The sequence below is a fragment of the Pinus tabuliformis genome, chromosome 4_2 (genome assembly GCF_031772625.1).
Source record: "Pinus tabuliformis cultivar Carrire ecotype Pingquan chromosome 4_2, CPIR1, whole genome shotgun sequence".
Lineage (NCBI taxonomy): Eukaryota > Viridiplantae > Streptophyta > Pinopsida > Pinales > Pinaceae > Pinus > Pinus tabuliformis.
The window spans coordinates 305237415-305257364 of record NC_142304.1 but is presented as its reverse complement, the minus strand read 5'-3'; positions in this window follow the sequence as shown (position 1 = coordinate 305257364).

The following is a 19950-nucleotide window of genomic DNA, read 5'->3' as shown; positions in this document are numbered from 1 at the left end:
CCAAAGCTGATGGAGCACGCCACTCTGCCGGCCAGTGCTTGATCACCTCCTGAATGTCATGATCTGTGACCAAGTATGGTAAATCGTACCATTTCTGCTGCGGGTCCTTGCGCGCCTGAATGTAGACGCGATGGAAGTTAGCTTTAAACGCGACATATGCTGACAATTGTTCATACAAATTTGGGGACAACCTTGGCTGCTGATTGATGGCCATGTGGAGACTCATTTCCATCAACACCCATAATATCTTTGTTTCAGTGACCCGCGCAGGGTCCTTCATGGCCCACAAGGAGGCGAACTGTGCGGCTTCTGACAACCCTTCCTTCAATGGAAGAAATTGGTTGTCCTCCTATAGCTCCCATGAGACCAATACGATTGATAACAACAACCATGCATAGTGTATTGATTTGGTCTCATCCTGGACGTTGCGAAAATTCGCAAGGAACTCGCTGCTTAGGTACCGCGACTAGTTAAACTGCACACCCTTCGCGCATTGTGCAGCTAATGATACCACATGCGCTAGAACCTCCTTTGTGTGATACTTCCTCATTACCTTTCCGGATAGTATCTGGGTGGAAATCTGAACTGCAGGATCGTTGATAGACGTGATGGAATAGCCGCGCAACTTTTTCACTAGTGCAAACTCCCTTTTCATTTTGTCCGCCAAGTCTTTTTCTCTTGCCTTTCCACCAAAATCCTTGGCTGGATTCAAGCCCTCATGCGGCAGGTGCATGATCCTATGGATGAGCATGTCCGTGATGGGTATAGGCCCTCCTAGCCATAAGCACCCATCATGCATGAGAGTAAGTAATTGCCGCACACAGGTGGTATTAATAGTAGTGCGGTGATAGTGGGGCACCCACAACAGGTTCAACAACCTGGAATTCTCCACTCTGTGGATCCATTCCACTGTCTCTAACTGGTGACACTTGACTCCGGGTAGTAAACATGCTTCATATAATTTGTTGTTGTAAGGTGAGGGAACCGTTCATGGTCTTCCAGGTCCCAATCTTCCATCTTCAACAGGGGGATCCGCTTGAGGCACAAACCTTCAAAGGGAACCTGCTTCGGCAGTAGGGGCGTAGATATGACAAATTTATCAGAATTCAGGTCCTTTGTGACTTTTCTCTTCCCTTTGCGTGGATGGATGTAATCAGGTAACTTGGTCAAGGGCTCCACTCCCTCGGCATCTATGTCCTTAGTTCCATGTCCCTCCTTAGCCTCAAAATCAACAACCCTCTTGGGCTGCTTGTCCTTTTTCTATTTTTGAGTGGCAGAATGTTTTCTGGGTGACTCACACACCAGCATTGACTTCTTCTGCTTATCCTTCTTCGGTTTCTGGGTTTCTCTAACAGGTGTAGTTTTTGACCTCGACGACCTTGGCGCCATAGGCATAGGCGCTGGAGCTTCCACATTCATAACTTCTGGAGCATCTCCTTTTGACACGACATCTCCGCCAATGCTCATAGTCTCAGCAGGGCTTGGACCTAACATGGTGTAAAGGTTAAACTTCTGGTTCAACTCTGGTAAATTAGAAAATGTTGGGCTCGTGACCAAATCCTTAAAGAGCAAGCAGTTCATAAGCAACAGACAACACAACTCAAAAACTCTAAGTGTGAAAAGTGTTCTCTGTTGGGTTGGAATGTGTAATTTATAGGGGTTTTTGAATTCAAATCCCATTTTTCCCCCCAAAATTTGATAATTAATGCTTTTTTAGCAGCAGATCTTTAAAGATTTTGGCCTTAAATGCCGCCAGACCGCTCCTCTTAACCATCTTCTGGTTGTTAAATCATGAATAATGACTCCAACAGTCACTTTCTTGTTGTGCTGTGTGGCATCTCCCTCCATAGCGCAACTCCCTTCGTGCATCTTCTTATACTGTAACTTCACCATTTTCCACGTAGCCTACCTGCCACGTAGTCCTCCAACCTGGGTAGTGTAGTTTATATTCCCACGCTTCCTTGAAACTGCCTGGAGCAGTAAGACTATCCTTTCATCATATAGTCATTGAGCCAGATCCCTTGTATATGGCTTCAATCGGCTACCATTCACCCTTCCCAAAAAAGGTTCTCCAGTCAGCTTCCTGAGTTGAACTGTGCCTCCATCTATAATCTCTTTGATAACATATGGCCCAAGCTAGTGCATCTGAAATTTCCCTGGAAACTTAGTGACCTTGCTATCATATAATAAGACCATATCATTTATCTTGAATGTGCACAACTTGATATGTCGATCGTGCAAAATTTTTCATGTTCCTTCTGTACTTGCTGATGGAATCCAGCCAAGAATATGTCTTCTTCAAGCTCCATCAGCTGCGCGAGGCATTCTTCCAAGGCTTTGTGATCTACCATACCTGTGAAAGCTGCTATGCGTAGAATAGGCACGATATATTCCATAGGCATCACAACTTCCATGCCATAGATCAATCTAAAAGGTGTCTGACCTGTCAACTTCTTGTAAGTAGTCCTGTACGCCCATATAACTACAGGTACATGCACATCCTAGTCATTTCGTTGTGCATTGAAAATACTCGTTAGCGCGTTCTCCAAGATATTATTAAAGGCCTCAACTGTCCCATTAGCCTGAGGTTGATATGCTGTGCTCTTCTGATGATAAACCTGAAAATCTTTTGTCAACGCGCTGATTGTTTAGTTTAGGAAGTGTGTACCCCCATCACTCATCAACACTTTTGGGTAGCCAAATTTGGTTAAGACATAAGCAAACAAAACCTTCACTGTTGTTGCTCTTGTGCAATCTTTAACCGGCTATGCCTCTGCCCATTTGGTTAGATACTCCGTCACGGTGATGATATAACGCACACCTGTCTTCTTTCCTGGGGGTTGAATTGGTCCAACAAAATCAATTTCCCATTTTTCAAATGGCTACAATGATACTTGAGGATTTAGTGGCAACTCGTCCCTCTGCGATGGTCTTCCCATTCATTGACATGCATTGCATGCCCTACAATATGCTTTAGAATATTTATGCAGCATAGGCCACTACAGCCGTGAGCGTAAAATCTTCCGTGCTGTCGCTTTTCTTGCATAATGTCCTCTCACAGCCCCTCCATGAGCTTTAGCAAGGATGCTATTCCATTCAAAATCTGGCACATACCGTTGCAATATCTCGTCTGTACCCATCTTATAGAACTGTCCTGCAATCAATGAGAAATCTGCTGCACGCACTACTAGTTCCTTCTTCTGTTGACTCGTATGCCCTTCTAGTGCCGTCCCTGTAGTCAAAAAGTGAATAATATCTACAAATTAGTTATCTGCTAGACGCACAACTAAGATTAGCACATCGGGAAACCCTTCCTCCAAATTGGTAGGCTCTTCTCCTGTCTTGATCTGCGATAGATGGCCAGGTCCTGCATTCAATGTACCTGGCTTCATAATCACCTCAAAGTCATACTCCTGGAATAGCAGCAACCATCGGCAAATCTTCCCCCCCAACATAGGCTTATTGGCTAGGTATTTCAAGACAAAATGATCTGTGTACATTTTGAAATGTCCACCCAACAAGTAGTGCCTGAAATTTTGAAGTTTGTACACCATAGCCAATCCTTCGCGCTTTGTCGTTGAGTAGTTCTTCTCAGCCTTTGATAATTTCCTACTTGCGAAGGCTATAGGTGGTCCATCTCTCCCTCACCAACTTGTGTTAGTACTACTCCCAATGCAATGCATGAGGCATCGACATGTACATGGAATTCCTTTTTCCAATCCGAGAATACCAAAATCGGTGTGGTGACCATCTTCTCCTTCAATACATCCAAACTGTGCTGATATTCTTCATCCCAACATAATGTAGCATCCTTCTTCAGTAGTTTCTCCATGGGCGCGGTAATATGAGCATAAGCCTTGATGAACTTTCTGTAATATCCTGTATGCCCAAGCATTGCGTGCAACTGCTTGAAACTTCTTGGGGCTTCCAAATTTAGAATCATCATGATATTGGTAGGGTCCACCATCAACCTTTACTTGCACACCACATGACCCAACAAGATCCCAAAGGGGACATAGAATAGAAACTCCTTTAGGTTCAACGTGATCTGGTATCTGTGACACATATCCAACATCAGGCGCAAACTTGCTACATGGCGCTTCACTAAGCCAAACATCGTCTAGTCATCGAAATACACTTCCAACAACTTATGGATGAACTCTTTAAATGTTGCTATAACTACACGAGATAATATTGCGGGTGCATTCTTGAGTCCGAACAGTATGACAGTATACTGAAAACAACCCCATTCAGTCATGAAGGTTGTTTTGCTCCTATCCTCTGGCACGATCTTAATTTGATGGTACCCCGAGAATCCATCAGTGAATGAGTAGGTCTCCTTCCCTCCAATGTTATCCAATACCTCATTACTAAATGGTGTCGGGAAAGGATCATGGACGCAGGCATCATTAAGCTTCCTTAGGTCTACACAAATCCGTATTTCTCCTTTCTGTTTCTTCTCTTGAACCACCATTAGGCTCACCAAATCAGATTCTTCCACTGGTTCGATGATGTCTGCTTATCCAACTCCAAGCAGACCTTTTCCTTGTATTTGGGATTAAGGCGATACGACCTCTGCTTAATAGGCGTCACGTCTGGTTTCAAAGTGATTTTCATGACACCTAAGTCACCTATGATTCCTTTCAGGTCTGAAAACTTGGTATGAAAAAGATCCTGGTACTCGCGGATTAACTCAAAAACTTTATCCAATGTGGCATCATTCCAGTAGTCCCCGATCTTCACAAATTTTGGCGCTGCCTCAGTACCATGTTTAGTTGCTTGGTTTTCAATGGCACGGTGATGTTCAAGTTCTCTATTTGCAAACCTTCAAATTCGCAATGGCCTTCTGCCTCCAGAATATTGATATTTCTTGGATCTTCATCCTCTCCCGCAGCGGTCACATTATAACATTCCAGCACATGGAACAGCTGGGTGCTCCAATTTGGTTGAACCAGTTCCAAGGGATCTTGCAGAATTCTGAAGATCGCTACCTTAATCGCCTGTAGGGCTTTATCAATGCATTCAAACCCATATTCAAAACTAAAGGTCATTGGGAATCCTTCCCTTAATATATCCCACTCCGCGGTGCCATGACAGAGCTCTGTTTCCAGGTACCAATTCATAGGAATTGTATCCAAAGTATGACAGAATAAGTGCACCTACTCCGGCTGTGGCTCCATTCCATAAACTTTAGTCCTCTTTGCTAAGTGATCACGTGGATCATTTCTCCCATCGTACTTCTCAGTCAGTCAAATTTTAGGACAACTGAATAGCAACCTCATCATCCTTCTGTAATCTCACCATTCATCAAAGTTGTCCTTGTGCATAGCCCACCATCATGTGGGTGTAGCTCGTAGTGCCAAATCTAGTGCTTGGAAGCGATGTTTGTCATGGAATTCGCATTCAAAGGCATCCAAAAACTTATCTACATCATTTAAACCATCATAATAGGGTAAATTTCTTACCTCCGATGACACACGGTGCAACGATTTAGTCATCATGTTACAACGCAGTGTAGATACTTCATGCAACCTATTCTACCAATGCTCCATTTCTTCATCTGAATCTGAGGTACAAGAAATTTCCCGGTCTCATGCAATCCATCTATCAGCTGTTGGATTAATCTAGTATTGATCTCGCGCAATTATTTTGTAGATCTGATCCAAGTCATCATCTCTTTCTTCATAGTCACAGACTAGTTTAGTATAGCACGGTCCTTCCGCAGGGTCCAATAGTACTACAACTCGAAGCAATTTCCTTTCAAATGACATTGTTCTTTTCTTCAAGTTAATGAATCCATTCATATCAATGGCCTAGTCAATTCCAAGGAGTGCGGGGTATGGATTACTATCATCAACAATTTCTATTACTTGAAAACTAGCCAGTGCGCTTGCACCTTCTATATCTATAGTGACCCCATGTAGTCGTCCCATAGGGATGATCTTCTACTGGTTTTCCATCCTCAGTCAGATCAGAGACTAATGTAGTGTAGGTCTCCCCATTCTCTCCCATGTTTGTTTAGGAAAAACGTTCATGTCAGACCACAGATCCAGAATAACCTGGTCCATCTCGTAGTCTCCTATCTGCGCGGTGAGCCTCATCTTGCACCTGTTCTTGCCTTATGTTTTCCAATTTTTCTTACTACGTGGTTTCCATCAGGAGCGTTTTCTTTACCAGCACACTTGTTTATCAACTCTTGCAAACCTTTCACAGCCTTGCTATCGCGCAAAAGTTTCATGCAAGTTTCGAAGAATGTGGTGAGTACAGAGGGGTCAACCTCTGTAGGTGCACTAGTTTCTGGTACTTTTCTCTGACTTCCTAAGGTAGATGCCTCAGTGAAGCTTTTCTTGGCTTCCATAAGCGTTTCCTTCGCGTGCGCTAGATCAAAACCAAATTCCTTCTCTGGGGCCTGTTATCTCTGTTATAAAATTTCAGTGTTTAAAGGGCCAAATTCAGGTCTGGTGGTGGGTTCATGCCGGAAAAGAGCTTGCAGCGGCCCTTTCTTCCCTCCTACTTCACATGCTGTCTCTATTTTTCCTCTCAAAGCCGCTTCTTTCCCCGTTTTCCCTGTTTTCTTTCCAAACTCAGTGTGAATCCTTTTTCCTCTTAAACCCGCTTTTCTTTCTCCCCAGGCATTTAACTCATGAAACTGCGCCCACATTAGCCTCTGTCGTATTCGTAGCCACAACCGTTGATCTTTGCAATCCAATGGTCACAGCCCTTTTTCCCGTGCAATTAAACATCGCGCACTTTTCTCGTCATCTGACCGTCCGTCGCACAATCGGACGGTAGTCGCAAGTCCCGATCGTGCGACTTGCGCGTGTGTTAACCCGCGGGGGCGGTGGTTTTCGTCTGCCACGTGTCGTGATTTTATTGGATCGCGAGGGGTTATATGGAAGCCGCCCACCTCCGATAAGCGGTGTGGGGAAACCGCCTGCCGCTCGAAACCGCTGTTCTCCTGCGCATTAATCTTCGCACGGCTTCCGCTCCCGATCACCATCGGATCTGTCGTGTCCAGATCCGATGGCCCTCATTTCTCCATCATGTTTCCTCCCAATATCCCCTGTCGCACGATCTCCGCCGTTGATCTATGTGATCCGACGACCCTCGTTTCCCTGCTCGCATTTATCCCGATTCCTCTTATCAAATGATCTCCGCCGTCGATCTACGTGATCCAATGGCTGAGCATCGTTCCTTCGTTCAGTCTGCCTCCACCATTCTGTCTCTGTCCATGGCCTGTCCTGTGTATCCGAGGGAAGAAGGTTGTTAGTTTTTTAGCTCTCAGCACAATAAATCCTCAACAACTGCATTTAAAAGAAAGCATGGCCGAAGAGGAAAAATGCAGAGTTCGAGCAGATAAAGCATTAATTAGTTATGGAGCATTCTTCCTTACGAAATTCCACTTGCTCATGAAGGACAAATGAATATCAGAGAAGATCAATTTTGTTCACTGACACAGTCAGGTTGCAGCAGAGACCCATACCAAGCAGTTAAAGCGGTTGGTGATCCATTATGATCCCTCCACGCATAGGTTAGCAGAACATTTTGTAATGAAACACCATTTATACCCAGAACAGAGATGTAATTGGTTGATGAATTTCATTTTGTTGTAAGCTTTAACTTCTAGAGACTGTAACTACTGTGAGACCTGCAGCTTTTGGTCTTCATTTTCAGCTAATGCAAGCTTCTTTTGCTCTTAATTGCTCACTTTTCACTTCTTCTTCTTTGTTCCAGGCTGTGCCTGCTATGCATTTATTCATGTGCTATTGATGTTTAACATTAAAGGGGCTATCATCCCACCACTGTGTTTGAATCTAGCATGTATCATTGAATTTGTATGCAGGTTTTCGTTATTTTAATGCTAGAGAGATGTCTTCCTGTATGTGCATTAGGAAATAGATTTGTAGACCTCCTTACTGGTTGCAGCTAGCCATCACAGGGTCCTGTGCATCTGCTGGTGTGATTAGTATTCTCCATCATCACACTTTCCTAAAACTGTGAGTAATTGGTGGTATAAAGCCTTGTAGTTTGGGGGTGTTCACCCATGTCTAGGGTTCAGCATAGTAGAAGTGGTTATCTGGCTTGAATATGCAACATTTATTTCATTCATCCACCATTTATCTAACATTTTTGTTGAGTTTGTAATGTTCCCGAGCATCTCTGATATACAACCTAGGAGAGTTTCTTGGGGTGATAACATTAATTGGCGTCGTTGCTGGGGAGAGGAGAATTGAAGCTCAGCTTCCCTGGGAAAACAACACGGCTTCAAGCTTTGATGATAGACAAGGTTTGAACATAGTTTCTGGTTGTAATCATCTATCTGGCGACTCCATTGGAGGAAGACCATATTTTGGTGACTCCACATTGAAGTTGTATCTCAGTTTGTGAGGCATGTTCAGAGATATCTTCAGAAACTATCAGCTGAACCAGTGCTTGATCCTGAGAAGATCTTTCAGTAGAAGAAAATTTCGTAGACAAGGAGCATCAGGATTAGGTAAGCCTTGGAATTTATATGTATCTCTGCTAGTGTAGAAATACCCTAAGAGATTCATACAGCTCCTTGTTATTCATTTCCCTTTCGGACCTCAGTTCAAAGAAGCATTCATGTTGTCCATCATATTCCTCTGTTTTTGTCATTCTTTTCATTGATTCATTCCACTCAGTCTACCAGTATCCTTTCATATACCCTAGTCATGGCAGGCCAACAAGCCCTCACAAAGATAGAAAGAATAGTTGCTACTAGGTATGGACCTCTGGTCTTGCCTGTCCCTTTGAATGCCATCCCTGCAGGAGATTATCAAGAATTCATGCCTAGGTTTACTGGTACAGAAGGATTATCAGCTGAAGAGCACCTTGAGGCCTTTTATAGTTATGTTGATAACCTAGATATCAATGAAGAGGATGTCTGGATGAGGGTTTTTGTCCAAAGCCTAGATGGGGAGGCTAGAAAATGGTTCAAAAATTTACCCCCTAGGTCTATAGTAGACATTGAGGCCCTAGATGATGTATTTTTAAAGCACTGGGGAAATAATAAAGATCTGCTCTTTTATCATGATGAATTTGGGAACTTGCAGAGAGAATATGGTGAGTTGCTGTCTGAATTTAACATCAGATTCAATCATATGTACAACAGAATGCCAGCTGAAGTAAGACCTACCCCTGCTTCTGCTATGCTCACTTATGCTAATGCTTTCGATTCTCAATTATGCCTGCTATTAAGAGAAAGAAGATGTAATTCTTTGGCTGATATGCAAACTGCAGCCTTTGAAGTAGAAGCAAACATCATTGCTGCAGAGAGACTTGAAGGTGATGTCGAATGGAGAAGACAGGTAGGTGAATCCTCATCATCCTCAGAACCTGAGATCGATGAATTAGCTAGGATGATTGAGTTCTTGGCCTCTGAAGTTTCCAAACTAAAGGCCGAGCATCATCTTGATGAAGTAGGAGCTCATTGTTCCTTTTCTTTTCTAACTCCATATCCATGTAAAGAAACACAGGAGCAATTGCAGATTTTGCAGAGAAACAGAGATGCAAACGAAGATCAAAGGGTGAAGACCCTTTGTCAAAATATAGTCATGGAAGAAGAGCAGCCTGAAGAAGAAGAGGAGGTCCATGGTTTGGAAGGCGCTCCTTTCCTAACCAGGGCTACTTATGAAAAAGCATTATCCATAGGCATTGCTCAACAATTTGTTGCAGTTGCAGAACAACAAGTTGACCAGTAGCAGATCCCTTCATTCTTGAAGAATCTGTACCTGAAGCTAGCTCATCTTCACATGGCTATGTAGATCTGCCAATTTTCCAGCCTGCTTTGGTCCCCAGTCCAGTGATTAAAAAGGGAGAGGAAAGCTCCCCATCATCTCTTGTTTCTCTGTCTACTCAAATAACAATACCTCAAAGTTGCCCCTTGAACAATGAGGCAGGAAATAGCTCAATGCTCAAGGCTGAGATTGAGCACCTCAGTTTTGATTTTCTGAAGCCTGCTCAAGTGGCCTCTACACAGACTGAAAGGGCAGCTTATCAGATAACAGAGGAAGAGGATGCTCAGTCTTGGAACTCCTACTTGGATGTGGACTGTTTCAAGAAAAATGAAGGAGCAGATAATGTCCCTGTGTCCCCCGCATAAGAATACAGTGTTGCATCTTTCATATTAGTTGTGCAGACTACAAAAGACACAGACAAGTACACAACAGTCACGATTATTCAGCAGGTGTACAAAGGCTCCCATGAAGAACATCCAAGGAGGAGAGCACACAGAAGGGGAATGAAATTTGATCCCTATCTACCCATCAAGGTCAAATCTCCTAAACTCTTTGAGGTAGAGGATCAAATAAATCTTGTTTTGCAGCTCTATGATGAAGGGGCCGAGAGCAGGAGAAATAATTTTGAGGGCCTATTAGTTGGCCAATTTTTGAGTAATTGTGTTTATTGTAAGCATTTTCTTTTACAAGTTTTAGTGTAGACCTAGTTTGACTCCATGCCCAATGGATACTAGGCAAATGTATTTAAAGCTGAGTTTTGCATGAAGGCATTAGTCTACAGGTTCTTGAGACCTCACAGGGAGGATCTCATCCCTAGAAGGAGCCAGTGTTAGCTCTGCTATAAAATTTCAGTGTTTAAAGGGCCATATTCAGGTCCGGTGGTGGGTTCATGCCGGAAAAGAGCTTGTAGCGGCCATTTCTTCCCTCATCCTTCACATGCTGTCTCTGTTTTTCCTCTCAAAGCCGCTTCTTTCCTCGTTTTCCCTGTTTTCTTTCCAAACTCAGTGTGAATCCTTTTTCCTCTTAAACCAACTTTTCTTTCTCCCCAGGCATTGAACTCATGAAACCACACCCACATTAGCCTCTTCCGCATTCATAGCTGTAGCTGTTTATCTTTGCGATCCAATGGTCACAGCCCTTTTTCTCGCGCAATTAAACATCGCACACTTTTCTCACCATCTAACCGTCCGTCGCAAGCCCCAATCGCGCAAGCGTGTTAACCCGTGGGGGCGATGGTTTTTGTCTGCCACGCTTCGTGATTTTATTGGATCATGATGAGTTATACGAAAATCGCCCACCTTCGATAGGCGGTGCGGGGAAACCGCCTGCCACCCGAAACTACTGTTCTCCCGCGCGTTAATCTTCGCGCAGCTTCTGCTCCCAATCACTGTCGGATCTGCCGCGTCCAGATCCAACGACCCTCATTTCTCCATCCTGTTTCCTCCCAATATCCCCTATCGCGTGATCTCCGCCGTTGATCTATGAAATCTGATAGCCCTCGTTTCCCTGCTCGCATTTCTTCCGATTCCTCTTATCAAATGATCTCCGCCGTCGATCTATGTGATCCAACGGTTGAACATCGTTCCTCCATTCAGTCTGCCTCTGCCATTCTATCTCTGTCCATAGCCTGTCCTGTGTACCCGAGGGAAGAAGGTTGTCAGTTTTTCAGCTCTCAACGCAATAAATCCTCAACAACTGCATTTAAAAGAAAGCATGGCCGAAGAGGAAAAATGCAGAGTTCAAGCAGATAAAGCATTAATCAGTTATGGAGAATTCTTCCTTACGACATTCCACCTGCTCATGAAGGACAACTGAATATCAAAGAAGATCAATTTTGTTCACTGACACAATCAGGTTGCAGCAGAGACCCATACCAAGCAGTTAAAGTGGTTGGTGATCCATTATGATCCCTCCACGCATAGGTTAGCAGAACATTTTGTAATGAAACACCATATATACCCAGAACAGAGATGTAATTGGTTGATGAATGTCATTTTGTTGTAAGCTTCAACTTCTGGAGACTGTAACTACTGCGAGACCTGCATCTTCTGGTCTTCATTTTTAGCTAATGCAAGCTTCTTTTGCTGTTAATTACTCACTTTCCACTTCTTCTTCTTTGTTCCAGGTTATGAATGCTATGCATTTATTCATGTGTTATTGATGTTTAGCATTAGAGGGGCTGTCATCCCACCTCTGCGTTTGAATCTAGCATGTATCATTGAATTTGTATGCAGGTTTTTGTTATTTTAATGCTAGAGAGCTGTCATCCTGTATGTGCATTAGGAAATAGATTTTCAGACCTCCTTACTGGTTGCAGCTGGCCATCACAGGGTCCTGTGCATCTGCTGGTGTGATTAGTATTCTCCATCATCACATTTTCCTAAAACTGTGAGTAATTGGTGGTCTAAAGCCTTGTAGTTTGGGGGTGTTCACCCATGTCTGGGGTTCAGCATAGTAGAAGTGGTTATCTGGCTTGAATATGCAGCAGTTCTTTCATTCATCCACCATTTATCCAACATTTTTGTTGAGTTTGTAATGTTCCCGAGCATCTCTGATATACAACCTAGGAGAGTTTCTTGGGGTGATAACAGGGCCTTGGCAACCCATCCGTTTTCTTCAGGTTGTTTTCCCTTATCCTCCCTAGTTGTTACTCCACTTCTCAGCACGATATTCACATTCAGATCTTCCTTGTGGGGCTCATCTATCATCATTTGTAAGTTTTTCATAGGTTGCTGAGGCTGTGCCTTCTTCTCCTACATCTTAGCGATCAACACATGGCATTCTTCTATAGTGTGGTCAAACTGACTGCAATATTGACATGGAGGGAGTGTTTGATTCTGACACTCCCACGTGTAGTGCCCTAGTGTCCCACAGTTATAGAAAATAACTTGTCCACGATCTCTACCATGTCCTCCTCCTCCTCAGCCCCATCCTCTTCCTTGATAACCTCCACACGCTCCTCCTCTGCCCTGATCTAGAGGCTGAGTTTCTTCTTGCACTCGATAGGTAGGCGTTCTTTCCATCATCATCTTGTAGCTACGACAGTGGCACTTGTCATTTCCCACCAATTTTCAAAAATCGCAGAATAATTGTTGTGGTGTCTAAATTAAGTTTTATAGCAAATGACAATTATCTGTTATGTGTTTTCCATCCACCTGGAAAATAGCGTACCATAGCGCGGGCCCCGTACAGGGTCCTTCTAGAGCCTCCTGCCTCAGGGGAATGAGTCCCCCTCCTGTAATATAATTTTCAAAGACATGGCAGTGGTCTTTATCATGCCCCTTGCTCTTACACATGAGGCACCGGACTTCCTCGTGCACCTCTGGCCTAGCCTCCTTCTCTTTTTTCAAGCTCTGCAATTCCAAGTAGACGTTTTGCAACTGCGAGTGAATTTGTTGAACTCCCAAAGTCACGTATTGAATAGGCATCTCATGCAGTCTCATCGCAATTTCCAGGGCTTCTGCCCGAGTTCCTATCTTTTGCTGTGACAAAGCAATCCTCAGGTGGGGTAGAAGTGAGGCTATAAGACATTCGTGGTGCTGACCATCTGTAAGCTGCATATTAGCTTTGTGGATTACACATTTTAGCCTTTGATCTAACTCCCAGGGCGTCTCACCAGCCCTCATCATGATTTCCTTAAATCCAATGATTGACTGTGAGTCAGACTTAGGCTTACTAAACTCCTTGTTTAATGCATCCTTAGTATCTGCTAGTGTTTCTAAAGGATGATCAACACAGTACTTAATATACCATGTCAGCGCGTGATCCTACAAAGCAGTAACTAAGTGCGCTTTCTTTATGTTGTCATCAGTGATCTGCTACGCGGTCCACACAACATTCACAAACCAGAACTGATCTATATCTTCGCTTCCTATACCCCTGAAAATCAACAGCTTTATTGAGTTCGACATGTTGAACGACGATGGTGGTGGTGGCGGTGTGGGTGAAGGTGTATGTTGTGGAGGTGAGGGTGGAGGTAGAGTGGATGGATGATGTATCATTAGAAAACCCTATCTTATCAGTTGGACTGCACTCTATGGTGAGGCTTGTGACGTTCCTTCGTCGTCGCTCGAAGGAGGTCCAATCAATGGGCTATATTCGGGGCTTGATTTTTCTCGATTTTTGAAGATCAGTCCACTTCGCGTAGATCCCAACATCAAGGCAATGAAATAACCCATTTCTCACACAAGAGCATCTTAATCCAGGTATTCAAAGATCTCAGATACTTATCTCGCGGTCCCTTGAAGAAGTGTCACTCTGTTTCATTGTAGCTGACCAAGGTATCAACCGCGAACTCTGTAATAAATCCTCCTATAATTTGATCGAGCCAGTGGTCAACAACACACATGATATTGCATTCAAAAGCTTCCAACCTCCGCACTAGCTCCAGAGTCCACACTATTGGACTGTCAAGCCTCCACCTTCCTTGGCCATTTTCCAACTTAGCTATCCACTCGTATAGTTTGATCGGGAAGGCGCAGAAGAAAATTTCATGTATTCCTGTGTACAAATATCTATCCAACAACAGCTCCTTTGACATGCGCGGATTCCTATTTTCTTACACCGTGAATTTGTGAATCTTCCTATCCAACCACTTCTCAAATTCCTTCTTGGTTGGATTCCAGTGATGAGACATCACACATCTCCTTGTGCAGATCTCGGTACCGACAATGAAACCATTTGTTGGCTTAATGGGTCCTGACCCAGGTTCAGAGTTAATTGCACTAAAAAAACCATACACTACTGGCGCTTTCGGCATCAACCCGCATAGCACAAGCTGAAGTCTCACCCGAAGTAGTATGGGGGGATGCTGGAACCAAGTTTCTGCATCTAGAGATCAATGTGATGTCTTTTATTTCCCTAGATCTGTCTTTGCGCAGACCTATAAGCCCCTAAGGCTTGGTACTACAACTTCACTTAAATGGCCTTTAGACCTTCGCGAAGGTCTACAAGAGGGTTTTGTGGACCCTTAACATATAAACATCCACTTACGCACACCATAAAGCAACCCTAGTTATGAGTTTGCACAGATCTAATTAAGTATTCAATAAACACAATAGAATGTAGTATAATCTTCACGTAAATACTTAACATGCATTGCGTACAGTTAACAAGACTTGTCCAACAAAGTCACGCATCAATACATCAATATTTCATTAAGACATTTATTTCATCACAACCTATATCGCAAACATAAATAACAGAAGTAAACAGATAAACACATGAATTTCTCCTACAATCTTCTTTATTGATATTCAATATGATGTTACGGACTCAAAATTGTCCTGCACACTTAGCTGTAGGGGTCTGTGCACTCAGCTGCAGACTCTACTCTAGGCCTCCGCGCACTCAGCTACGGACTCTACTCTAGGCCTCCACGCCCACAATGGACACCGAAATCATGCATCTCATAACCCAATTTATGAACCTCAAATCCTACGTGACTGAGGATGAGATGAATCAAAATACAATTGGCATGATCATACACCTTTGACAAAACAAGCTTAATGATAGCCCCTTTGAGGGTTTTTTTTTTTTGTGGAGTCCTTCTTGAGCTAATCCAATGGCCTCATGGATTTGCCTCCCATCCAAGAATCTAAATTGCTCACTTTAAATAGGTTTTTATAGAATGGGCTTCATTATTTGAGATATCACCTTTTAATTGATTTTGTAGATACAATTACACAACGAGATGGGTCTGAAGTCTTAAAATGAGGAGGGTTCATCTACTTTGGGAATTAGAGCAATGAAATTTGAATTGAATGCTAGGAGAATATGCCCCTCCACTCTAGATTCATTGATCACTTGCAACATATCTTCCCCAAGAAGATCATAGAAGTCTGTAAAGAATTCAATAGTCCAACCATCTGACCCTACGATTTTGTCCTTTTGGAAGCTGGAAAGAATTGATTTAAGTTATTCCTATGTGACTTCCTCCATAAGAGTTATACTTTCCTCCTCCACAAAACGTGGAAATAAGTTTGCTACCCTAATAATTTCTACAATTGACATAATGGCAGGAGTTTTGAAAAGGTTTTTGAAGTGATCTCTTCCCATCGATGCCAGTCCTTCAAAATCTGTGACCTCACTTCCCTGTTGGTATTTCATTTTCCAAATGGTGTTAATCATTCTGTGACTCTTGGAATAGGCCTAGAAAAAATATGTATTTTCATCTTCTTTTTCCAACCATATGAACCTACTTTTTAGTCTCCATTCCGCCTCCCTATTAGCTAGAATATCCTTCCTCCTGGAGATCAATCTTCACAGTTCCTCCCTTGACTCCTGATCTTTGAAAGCTTCCTCATGTGGGTCAGATACAAAGCCTAGTTAGATTTCAATGGTGAAGAGCTCCTCCTCCTCCTCCTCTTCCCTGGATCGTTTATGAGTAGCCCAATCCTTTGTAAGTACTTTTATTTGTTTTAAATTGTTGTGCCACTGATCTGCCACAATCCCTATCATAATGCCTCCAATTTTGGTAGACCAAGTTCTTGAAATCTTCGTCTTGAAGCCATCCAACATTCATTTTGAAAGGGATTTATAGATTTTGGGACCTACCCTTTATCTCTAATATAATGGGGGAATGATAAGATTCACCTCCCACTCTGATCCACTGCTGAAGAAGACTGTTTACTAACCGGGGCCTCTGCCAAAAGAAATCTGTCTATACGCTTGGCCACCATATCCTCCCCAAGACGTTGGTTCTTCCAAGTAGGTTTGAGCTTAAGAGGGTGTATATCAATTTGTTTTGATGAGGTAAGAAGATGTGAGAAAATTTCTAAGAGAATATCTAGTCTGACACGTTCCCCCAGGACTCTACAACTTTGATTGAGAAATTCATATCTCCCCCTAGAATTAAGTTGTATCACTTTACAATCGGCTTATTTAATAGGTCAGACCAAAATTTAACTTGGTCATTATGTGACCCATAGATATTTAGGAAAGTGAACCTCGACCCCAAGTCCACAAATAAGCCATCCATTCCAAGCCTTGAAGGAATACTCCAAGTGCCCTCCATCTGAATCTTTCTTGAATCCCACCCTAGGGCCAAACCCCCATAGTGCCCCCTAACATCCAAGCCAATGAAACTCCAATAAGGTAAGATTATTTAATGTATGGAAGTAACTCTATCCCCCTCCCCCAAAGTTTCTTTTAGGAAACCACCTCAAGTCCTAAGGTCTGAACAAGTCTCTTGAAAGCAAGTTTTTTGGGTTGCTAAATATCTACAGTTGAAATATAGGAATATCATTTTGGCACCACACTATGGGACTTCAAGGCTCTAAGGGACCTATCCAAAGAGGTTTTTTTTTTTCTAGAAGCTAGCTCTTCTCTAGCCCTGACATGTTCTAGGGAAATATTACTTTCTACCTCCGCCCTTTCTAGGAATAGGGGGAGTCAGATTTTGTCCTAAACTACCCCTAGGGGACCCCATTTTTAGTCCAATTTGTCTGGATATGAGGTTGTTTCTATATGTGTTAAAGCTCCTTCCCTCTGAGGATATAGAGTCAAAAGATACAATCAGGGAGGAACAACCTTTAGAGGGTTTAGAGAGGTCACATGAGGCATGTTGCAACGATAGAGAAGTGACAAGGTTTTGTAAAAATTCAATCTTTTGTTCAAAAATATTTTAATCCCAATCCATTCCTAAATAAGAAACATGCCTAGAGATAAAAGAAATATAGGGGGAGGAAGAGAAGTAACCAACGAAGCACCTTCAGTCAGTTGTTGAGTGCTTTTTTCCATCTCGATGTCTGGTTGAAGGTCCATGTCTGTCTCTCTATCTACTTGAGAGTCCGTGGCCACCTCTACCCTTACGTCCATAGAGGTTTGTTGTTCTGTCAAAAGAAGAGTCTATTGCAATTCTTTTATACTCTCCGATGGGATCCATTATTCCTATGTGCCTAGACTCTCCCCTTCCAAAATATGAACCCAAATAGAAGTCCTTGATGACTCACCTATGGTTGCTCCCCCTCACTGATTGCTTCCCCCTGAGGTCCCCACTTCCACCAATTTTCTTTGTTTCTTTCTCGAACCAGAATGGTTGTGTTTTGGATTAAAATGTAGAGTGTAACTACTAGAAATATGTCCATACCTATGTCACCTATTGCACTGAAAGGGAATCCCTTCATATTCTAGGTCCACCAACAATTCCTTATCCTTCCCAATATTCAACGATTGGTATAATTGTTCTCTTAGGTTTAGCCTAACGAGAATTCTTGCCACCGTCCAATCCTTTGCTTCCTTAAATAAGTAGTCTATGCTGAGAAATTTAACCAGTATATTACCAATGTTTGTGAAACTTTGAGTCTTCCACATGCGTGCCAAAAGACTCGACAATTAGACCCAAATATGAATGACATCCATTCTATCCCCATGCACATCAAATAAAGGAGTCTAGGCCTTAAAAACCATAGGGGTGGAGTTGATAAACCATACCTCTTTTACGACCTTGGATGCATCTTTGTAAGATTGGAATCTTAGGTGGAACCATCCTTTTGCTAGTCGTCAAACCTCTGGAACCATTGACACTTTTCCAAAGATATTTTGATCCCTCCAGGTCTCTAGGGTTTTCACTGAAAACCATACTACGTGCCCTCCCAACAATATATTTCTCCACAAGAGATTCCACTTTATACCTCTCCATATCATCTCCCAAACAAAGGTTGTATTGTATTTCCTCACTCTCACTCTGCCAAACCATCTCCTTCTTCTTATTTTTCATGTCTTTACTTCCCCCACTTGCTTGTACCTATTTTTCCCTTCCTTCCTCTTCTCTGCAAGTTGTCTTCTCTCCCCCTCTTAGAATTCCCTGTGCAGGAGTGGACTCCAGAATTGGCTCTGCTAAATTTCCTACTTGAATCTTTGGTCTCCCACTCAGAGTTGGATCCTAGAGAGGGGAAAGGTACACATTTGAAGTCTCGAGGGTGATAATGATATTGGTTCCCTCCTCTTATTTCCCCCCATTCTTACCACTGATCATCTCTTCAATTCCAAGATTCTTTGGGCCAAAAATGTCAATTAGGTCTCCCCCCATGGTGCTTTAAAAAACCTTAAAGGAAAGAAGGGTTTAGGACTTGAATCTCATACATTCTCGGTCTCTTTTGAACCCATCGTTGGCCCCTGTAACTAATGGAGTGGAGAAGGTGCCAAGGAAGACCTATTGTGAGGGATTTTTCAGAGTTTTCATAGCACCAAATAACCACCTCCCTTTATTCGCTCCCACTTGCCTCCACCAGGTGCTCTATAATATGCATGCCAAATCCAACAAAAAGCTCTAGCTATGGCCATATATTCTAGCTTAGACCTTTAATGACTGCCTTATCAACTATTGCAAAGAAAAAGTACACCAGTGAAGTGAAAATAGAACCCTCATTAGGGCTTTCCAACTCAAAATCGACTAATTCCTCTAAATCCATAGCCTTCCACATCAAATCCTTCATGCCACCTCATCTCATAGAGGGTTCTGGTACTTAGATAATGCTAGGTAAAATTTAGGAAGATGACAGTAAAATAGAAAAAAACCACATCATAAACAGTGACCCTAGGAAAAAACGCCCTTTCCTTGAAACTGTTGGAACAACTTCCCACAATATTATCTCCTGTAGCCTACAACCGCCCTGCAGCCTCTGTCCATAGATTTTAGTAGCCTAAGTGATTTGAAAACCATCTCCCCCATAAAACCTTGACCTCCCTCCCGTCTCTATCCTCCCAACCGTATACTAACTTACCATCTCGACAATGTGAGATTTTTCATGAAGTAAGTGTTTTGACACTTATCATGGATTGATTCCTATTTCAGTTTAGCAATGAGTTAAGTTATATGGCTATGCTAGTAATAAGTAAAATAAAAAATGACATAATAATAATAGTAGGTATATCATTATCAATATATAATAATGATATTCATGCCCTTTGCAAAGTCACGAGGACCATCACTTGTGCATCTATCTACATCTCATTGTAACTCAATACCATGTAAAAGAAATAATAAAACATGTACTTGCATACATACATATAATTATCATGGTAACTTGCAATTGGCATTAGAGAATTCCATTCCCTTGGCCTATCACATTCCAATATTTCCTTGGCATACACCATTATTAGTAACCCTTTGTCATGTCCTCACCCTTGCCCTTGTTCACCACCAAGTACTCATTCTTTCCAATCCTTGCTACAACCCTTGTTGTGTCCA